Source organism: Scyliorhinus torazame, chromosome 17 (genome assembly GCF_047496885.1).
Source record: "Scyliorhinus torazame isolate Kashiwa2021f chromosome 17, sScyTor2.1, whole genome shotgun sequence".
NCBI lineage: Eukaryota > Metazoa > Chordata > Chondrichthyes > Carcharhiniformes > Scyliorhinidae > Scyliorhinus > Scyliorhinus torazame.
Window position 1 is genome coordinate 124181170 of NC_092723.1, and position 9202 is coordinate 124190371.

The window sequence follows — 9202 nt, forward strand, 5'->3', positions numbered from 1 at the left end:
TGGGCCAACTTCGCCTGGGGGTGGGGAAACAGAAAACGCGCAGTTTTCCGTCGGAGGCATGCAGCACAGGGGGTGGGTAGCTGGTTGCCTTCGTGGCCAGGGGAACTGGCCATGGTGGCGGGTATGGGTGCCGGCTGCTGGTGCAGGCTGGGGTCATCCTACAGGGATAGGGGGCAGTTTCGGGTGTGTGGATCGGGGATTTGTGCCGGGGCACTGTGTTGCCTACTCACCCTGGCTGCCCGAAGGAGGTCGCGCAGTTTCTTTCTGCACTGCTGGCCGGCCCTCGCGGTGTTGCCCATGGCGCAAATGGCCTCTCCCACCTGTGCCCAGGCACGTTGCATGGTGGCAGGTGGCAACCGCCTCCCCACCCCGGGGTACAGGTGGCTCGCCTCTCGTCCACGGCGTCCAACAATGTCTCCCGTTCAGCTTCCGTGAAACGGGGTGTGGCTCTCTTTGCTGCCATTTTGTTGGTTGTGTGGGGAGTAGATTGCTTATGTGTGGCTGCAACCTGTCAGCCTCTGAAGTGTCAATCCCAACTCCAGCGAATCGAATGCTATTTTCCATTGGAATCAGTCATGTTCCTGTCGCGTTATTCACCCTGGGGTAACGCGGACTGCAACTGGATGCAGTTGTACTGTAAAGTAGACACCAAACTTAGACGTTAGTTCAATACATTTTATTGAACTTCTGGAGCAGTGCACATAGCTTGCTGTGGGTTGACACTCTACTAATCTATGTGTACTAACTATAACTAACTAGACTAGACTAGCTCTGAGCCACGTGTAGAAGGTGCTAACGGATATATACATCCTGACTGTCACTACAGTTGTCACCAGTGGAAAGAGGCGGAGTGCTGATGTCTCATGCGTTTTATAGTGGGAACCCCCCTCTAGTGTTCTGCCTGGTGATTGGTTGTGTTCTGTCCTGTGTGTTGATTGGCTGTACTGGGTGTCTGTCACTGCCTGTCTGTATCTCATTATGTGCATGAGTGAATATCATGACATCCCCACTTTCTTTCTTAAATTTGTCGGTTGCTTAGAGCAAATGCGACTGTCTGTACATGTATAACTATTTACATTAAATGGCGAGTGAATGAATATGTACATGAAAGGTGTCTAGCGTGCAGATACAGAACAATATTTACAGGATAAATGTCTATAAGTCCAATCTTTGGGGCTGGCGTCGGATCCTTGTCGACCGCCTGAGAGGTGGAGGTGGGGACGACGGCACCTTGACAGGTGGGATTGCTGCCAGATTGGTGGCTTCGTGGTGTGAGGTATCCGGAGGAGGCATAACAACATCTGGAAAGGTGAGATTTGGTGGTGGGCAGGCAAGTTTCCGTAGTGCCCTTCTGTTGTGCCTGACAATGGAGCCATCAGCCATACGAACCACAAACGATCTGGGAGCAGCCTGTCGAACAACAACAGCTGGAGCTGACCAGCCTCAATCAGGTAACTTGATGCGAACAGCATCTTCCGGAGAGAGCACAGGCAAATCGGTAGCATGAGCATCGTACGTCAGCTTTTGCCAATTCCTGAGTTGCTGCACCTTTTGCAGCACTGGGAGGTGATCCAGGCCTGGTAAGTGTATGGCTGGAACAGTCGTCAGCGGGCCTCTATTCATGAGGAGTTGTGCCGGAGACATACTGGTAGACAGAGGGGTTGCCCTGTACGCCAACAGCGCAAGGTTGAAGTCAGAAGCAGAGTCCGCAGCCTTGCAGAGCAGTTGCTTCACTATATGGACCCCTTTCTCAACCTTCCCATTGGACTGCGGGTAGTGTGGGCTTGAGGTAATGTGTTTGAATTGGTACAACTTGGCGAAATTGGACCACTCTTGGCTGTGGAAGCAGGGACCATTGTCACTCATGACAGTGAGTGGAATACCATGCCTGGCAAATGTCTCCTTGCAGGCCTTGATGACTATCCTTGATGTGAGGTCTGACAGCTTCACAACTTGGCGTGAAAAAGGTCGATTCCCACTTTGGACCACGGAGAGGTCACGATCTCATGTTGCTGGAGTGTTTCTTTCACCTGAGCAGGCTGGAAACGCTGGCAGGTCGCACAATTGAGGACCATGTTGGATATGTCCTGGTTGATTCCTGGCCAATAGCCAGCCTGCCGGGCCCTGCGCCTACACTTTTCGACACCGAGGTGTCCCTCGTGGATATGTTTGAGCACTAAGCTCTGCAGGCTGCGGGGAATAATGATACGATCTAGCTTGAGGAGGATCCCCTCGACGACTGTCAGGTCGTCCTTGACATTAAAGAACTGAGGGCATTGCCCTTTTTGCCAACCATTTGCCAGCTGGTGCAGTACACGCTGCAGAAGAGGATCCTTGGCAGTCTCTTCTCGAATGTTGATCACTCTTTCATCTGAGGCCGGGAGATTGCTGGCACACAGTTGCACCTGCGCCTAAATTTGGCGCAACCTGTTCACAGGGCGAGGTGATGGAGCGTGACAGGGCATCCGCAATTATTAGCTCCTTGCCTGGTGTGCATACTAACTCAAAATCGTACCTGGGGATTCGAAGGAAATGCGCTGAAGCCTGGGCATCATGTAATTCAAGTCCTTATGAATGATGTGGACCAAAGGTCTGTGGTCAGTCTCCACTCTGAAGGTTGGTAGACCGTAGATGTAGTCATGGAACTTTACAATGCCGGTTAGGAGGCCCAGGCACTCCTTTTCTATCTGGGCACACCTCTGTTCAGTAGGAGTCATGGCCCTTGACGCATAAGCCACTGGAGCCCAGGACGAGGAGTCATCCTTCTGAAGGAGCACCGCACCAATGCCATCCTGGCTTGCATCCGTGGAGATTTCTGTCTCCCTGTCCGATCAAAAAACGCAAGTACCGGAACTGTAGTGAGCTTTGCCTTTAACTCGAGCCACTCTGCTTGATGTGTGAGTAGCCACTGGAATGCAGTGGACTTCTTCACCAGATGCCTGAGAGCCGTGGTGTGTGATGCCAGGTTGGGAATGACCTTTCCCAAGAAGTTTACCATACCAAGGAAGCGTAGTACCGCCTTTTTGTCTTCCGGGGTCTTCATGGCGTTAATGGCCTTAACTTTGTCCGAATCTGGTTGCACACCCTGCTGGGATATCTGGTTGCCCAAGAACTTGATGGTTGACATGCCAAAGGAGCACTTGGCCTTGTTCAGCTTGAGGCCGTTTGCATGGACACGTCGAAAGACTTGTTTGAGACGAGATATGTGTTCCTCGGGGGTCGTGGACCATGTGATTACATCATCTACATAGGCACGCACACTCTCAATGCCCTCCATCATCTGCTCCATGATCCTGTGGAAGATTTCTGAGGCTGAAACAATGCCGAACGGCATACGGTTATAACAGTACCTTCCAAAAGGTGTATTGAACGTGCAGAGCTTCCTGCTGGACTCGTCCAGTTGTATCTGCCAGAAACCACGCGATGCATCTAGCTTCGTGAAGAATTTGGCATGTGCCATCTCACTGGTCAGTTCCTCCCGCTTCGGATCGGGTAGTGTTCCCGCATTGTGTTCCGGTTAAGATTTTTGGGATCTATGCATATCCGTAACACTCCTGAGGGCTTCTTCACACAGACCATCGAGCTGACCCAGTCAGTCGGTTCTGTCACTTTGGATATGATGCCCTGGTCTTGGAGCTCCTGTAGCTGTGCCTTTAAACGTTCCTTCAGAGGAGCCGGCACCCAGCGTGGTGCATGGATTACAGGCGTGGCATCAGGCCGGAGTAAGATCTTGTAGCAGTATGGCAGCATACCCATTCCACTAAACACATCCGGGTGTTGCGCCAGGATGTCATCAATGTCAGCCTGAAGATCCACATTGGAAGAGGACATGGCATGGACTCGCTGTACGAGGTTGAGAAGTTTGCATGCATGGGCACCAAGCAGGCTTGACGATTTCGAATCGCAGTGTGGCATTGATGGTCTTGTTGGAGACAAACAGATGACAAGATGCTAATGCAGTTACGGCATTGCCATTATAATCAAGGAGCTGGCAGGCTGGCGGAAGAATTTTGGGTTGCTTTTTAATGCGGTCAAAATCAGCTTGAGAGATGAGATTGGCAGAAGCACCAGTGTCCAGCTTGAACTGGATGCTGCATTGGTTAACGTGTATGACAGCACGCCATTCGTCCGCGGAATCCACATTGAGGATAGCTAGGCGTCTTGCTGAATTTGAGGAGGCATACTCACATGTAGTGATGATGCCCACACGATAGGGGGACTCCAGGCAGTCGTCCTCTGGATCTGTAGTGCTACCAGGATCAGAATCCAGTAGACCTTGCTGTACACATCGAACACGTTTGCGTTGGAAATGGGATCGCTGGCCCTTGACCAGTGGTGCAGACCTGCACAAGGCTGCATAATGTCCAAGCTTCCCACAATTTAAACATCGCCTGCCTTTTGCAGGGCATTGCCGCTTTAAGTGGGCGGTGCGCAGTTCGGGCACGTCATGACGTTGACGTCGTTACGCTCCGTGCGTTGTCGCACATGCGCAGTGCGGTCAGCCGACATTTGCACTTGCGCAGTTTGGTCTTCGGCCGCTTCGTTCTCCCGATCGTGGTGCGCATGCGTGGAAAAGCGCGCAAAATGGCCGCCTTCATCGATACTGAGAAGCCGCATCCGGGCGATGGCCTGTCCACTCTCTGCCTCGTGGGAGGCAGATTGTGCCTGTTCTGCCGATTTGAAATGGGAGTACCAATTTCTTGCCTGTTCATGCACTTCACACGTCTCGATTGCGACTGGCAGGGACATATTTTTAATTTTGAGGAGCTGCTCCCGCAAAGAGTCGGAGTGGACCCCAAACATGATCTGATCCCTGATGATGGAATCAGCGGTGTCACCATAGTTGCAGGACTGCGCTAATATACGGAGATGAGTTATAAAGGATTGGAAAGGTTCATCCTTACCCTGAAGGCATTGCTGGAAGACATAGCGCTCAAAGCTCTCGTTCGTTTCGACTTCACAGTGACTGTCGAATTTAGCTAAAGTGTTCTTGAATTTGATCTTGTCCTCGCCGTCGGTAAAAGTGAGCAAGTTGAAAATTTGGATGGCTTGGTCCCCCGCAGTTGATAGGAGCAACGCAATTTTTCTGGCATCGGACGCATCCTCGAGGCCCAAGGCCTCAATGTTGAGAAGGAATCTCTGCTTGAAGACCCGCCAGTTGACGTCGAGATTGCCGGAGATCCATAGCTGTGGAGGGGCCTGGATCTTCTCCATGCCCCTGGAAGGCACTCGCTGGTCGTCACTGAATCACTCGAGGTAAACCACTTAGATAAAGTAGACTACTGGTACCATGTCGTGTTATTTACCCTGGGGTAACACGGACTGCAACTGGATGCAGTTGTACTGTAAAGTAGACACCAAACTTAGACGTTAGTTCAATACATTTTATTGAACTTCTGGAGCAGTGCACATAGCTTGCTGTGGGTTGACACTCTACTAATCTATGTGTGCTAACTATAACTAACTAGACCAGATTAGCTCTGAGCCACGTGCAGAAGGTGCTAAGTGATATATACACCCTGACTGTCACTACAGTTGTCACCAGTGGAAAGAGGCAGAGTGCTGATGCCTCGTGTGTTTCATAGTGGGAAACCCCCCTCTAGTGTTTTGCCTGGTGATTGGTTGTGTTCTATCCTGTGTGTTGATTGGCTGTACTGGGTGCCTGTCACTCCTGTCTGTATCTCATTATGCGCATGACTGCATATCATGACAGTTCCATATGGCATCAGTGCTTGCCCATTAATAGTTGATGAATTGCCCTGGGAACAGCGGCAATTGTGCTTCTGTCGGACACCGCGTATTCAGTCCTGGCGTCAACACTTTGGGCTGGATTCTCCGATCCTGCGTCTATGTACGCAGGATCCATCTGGTCTTACGACCAGAAAGTCGGCGGCGCCTCCGCACCGATCCTCCATCCGGTGGGGGGCTCGCAGCCATGCAGCGTAAAGCCCCTGACTTTACCTGTGGATACGGCCACAGAATAGCCTGGCCCGTGATTGTGCATGCGCACGACGGCGGCCTGCGGCGGCTGAGCGTACAACATGGCGCCGGCCACGCGTGGACCCGGCCTGTCAAAAACTGCCCCCCCCCCCCCGTAACCATCCTCGCACCCCTGGACCACCCCCCACCAGTCTAATAGGGGGTCTAATAGGAGGCAAATCAGTTCTGAAAACAAGCATTACTCTGTGCCATTGGGATGTAGGATGGATTGAGAGCTGTATGTTTTTTTCTTTTTTGTTGTTTAATTGGGAATAGAAATAGTAACTAAGGGTATTATATTTACCGTATTGAGTAGTACTGTTTAAGGGGTAATTGTAAGCTATTTTCAGGTGTGAAGTCTGAGATCTTAATATTGTGTTAATAATAAAGTTTTGTTTTAAAATACCAAATCCCTATATTTTTGAGTGCTACCACTCCTAGAGCGAAGTATGTTTTCCGCACAGTCTTACAAAATAATCAGTTCAGTACCCCAGCCACTGTCGGGGTCTTATCGAGGATGGTAATACATGTTTGTTCTCTCTGATACTCCAATTTCTCACTCTTTACTATTTTTTTGTCATCCTTTGCTGGTTTCTAAAATTTTCTCAATCTTCTAAGTTATCACTAAGCTTTGCAGCATTGTACCTTTTTTTTCAATTTGTTACCGCCCTTAACTTTGTTAGCTAGCCACAGATGATACATCCTTCTCATAGCATTGCACTCTCATTGGAATATATCTTTGCTGATAGTTCTGAAATATCTTCTTAAATGTCGACCACTGCTTCTCTACAATCTTAACTTTTAACCTATTTTCCCAGACCATTTTAACCAACTCTGTCCTCATACCCATGGAATTGCTGTTATTTCATTTTAAGATACTGGTTTCAGACACACATTCCTCACCATCAAATTGATTATGTAATTCTACCATGTATTATCTACAATGCTCAATGTAATATAAGTCCTTCACGAAATTATTACCAAAATTATAAGGTCAGCACGATGGCACAGTCATTAGCATTGCTGCCTCACATAGCCAGGGTTCTGGGTTCAATTCCGATCTCGGTGACTGTCTGAGTGGAGTTTCCACTTTGTTCCAGTTTTTTTCCCGCAGTTCAAAGATGTGCAGGTTATGTGGATTGGCTATGCTAAATTGCCCCTTAGTGTCCAGGGTTTTGCAGGTTAGGTGGAGATTCGGCGCCGGGGAGTGGGTCTGGTGAGGCGCTCTTTCAGGGGATTGGTGCAGATCCAATGGGCTGAAAGGCCTCCTTCTGCACTGCAGGGATTCTAAGGTTCTAACTTACTGCAAACAGAGACTGACCTTTTTGTAACATTTAAGGAAGTTTACATTACTGAGGGAATGAAGTCCTGCAAATGTCACTTTGCAGTTATCAGGGGGGTCAGTGAACTGAAGTAGACAATAATAAAGCACAGAACCAAGCCATTTGATCTAGTTGGTCTACGCTAGTGTTAATCATATGAGCCTTTTTCCATCCTATTTATCTCCCCCCCCCCCCCCCCCCCCCCAGCATAACCTTCTATTCATTTTCTCTCATGTGTTTATCTAGCCGCCCCTTAAGTGCAAGACATCACTAATGTCATTTCTGACTTTATATCTCAAGGACTCTGTGAAATTCACATTAATTATGCTTCTGGAGGTATGCATTAGCAATCATGCATCATTAGAAAATCACACATTCTGCTCATTATCTTCAATGCGTTCTGCAAAAACCCTGACAAGACAATTTCTCGGTTATTTTAACTTTCGCGCACGTGTCCTTTGATTCACATGGGCAAATACTTATCCTAATGTATTAAATTAGAGGACTCCTTGAGCAGAATTCTCCAACCAGTTTATCTTCAGTGAGAATTACAGTTGAGAGGGAAAATGGGTTTAATATCTCACCTCCAGTAGTGCAGCACTCTCTGAATACTTAGAACCGCTTAGAGCTGAAATGTTATTTTCGTACAAGATGGCACCTGAGCAAAGGGGTTGAAGACAGCACAACGAACAGCCATCTGGACTCATTATGCAGTTGATTGCTACTTAAAATATCCGCTGGCACTCATTAAAGGTGCTGCACAAGAGTTTGGTGTCTAAACCTGCAACTGACACCCTCTCCCAACAGCACTGATTTCAACTTCAAGCTCTGCTTAAAAGTGTGACCACTTTAAGACACACTTACCATTTCATGTTCACTATTGTTGAAGCTTTTTTTTAAAGAAGTGACGTGTTGTACATCCCCCACGGATTGCACAACATCCCTCCTCCGCTGAACATCTCGAGTTGAATAACCAGTGCCACATGAGAACATTGGCACACTTGTCCATGCTCTCTGAGTCAACATGCCACCGCGTGCCAGTCAGAGCTGTAAAATTTTTTTAAAGTTTTTTTTTTGATCAAATGTTTTTGTTGACTGCTTTGTCTGTATCTTTATTTTATATGAATAGAATGATTACAGACGTAAGAATATCATGAAAATATTAAGTTTAAGTTGAAAAACCTAAGTTGCCTACTTCGAAGAGGAAAAATTAAACGGATCGAAATATTGTCCAAAGTACTTCACCCTAATTCTGAGGAGATGCAAACTGGCCTCGGTTTTACATTTTATTTTGGTAGGAATTAGTGTGTTTGCTTAACTTGGCCATGAACAGAAAAAGAAGCCATGTTGATATTGCCAACAAGCTCACTCTTTTTTTATATATTTAGAGTACCCCATTATTTTTCTTCCAATTAAGGGGCAATTTAGCGTGGCTAATCCACCGAACCTGCACATCTTTGGGTTGTGGGGGCAAAACCCATGCAGATACGGGGAGAATGTGCAAATTCCACATGGACAGTGACCCAGGGCTAGGTTTCAAACCCGGGTCTTCAGTGCTGTAGTCCCAGTGCTAACCACTGTGCCACTTGCCGCCCTTCAACAAGCTAACTTAATATCGTACTATGAAGTGGTCACTGACTAACAACATATTGAAAGGAATTGCCTCAATTGCCCTGTAATTGAAGAATAACTAACTAAGAATCAAATAAGTAGATTTCTGTATTTTTCCATCAACAAACCGATGTAAGGATTGAAAATTCTGTTACAGAATCTTGGAAAAAAAGAGCCATTGGTAGCTCAAGACACCGGAGGCTTCCAGTAACAATTAAAATGGGTTCATTAATAGTAGGCAATGGCAACTATATACAAAAACAGAGCAATGCTGGTTGGATGGTGGCACA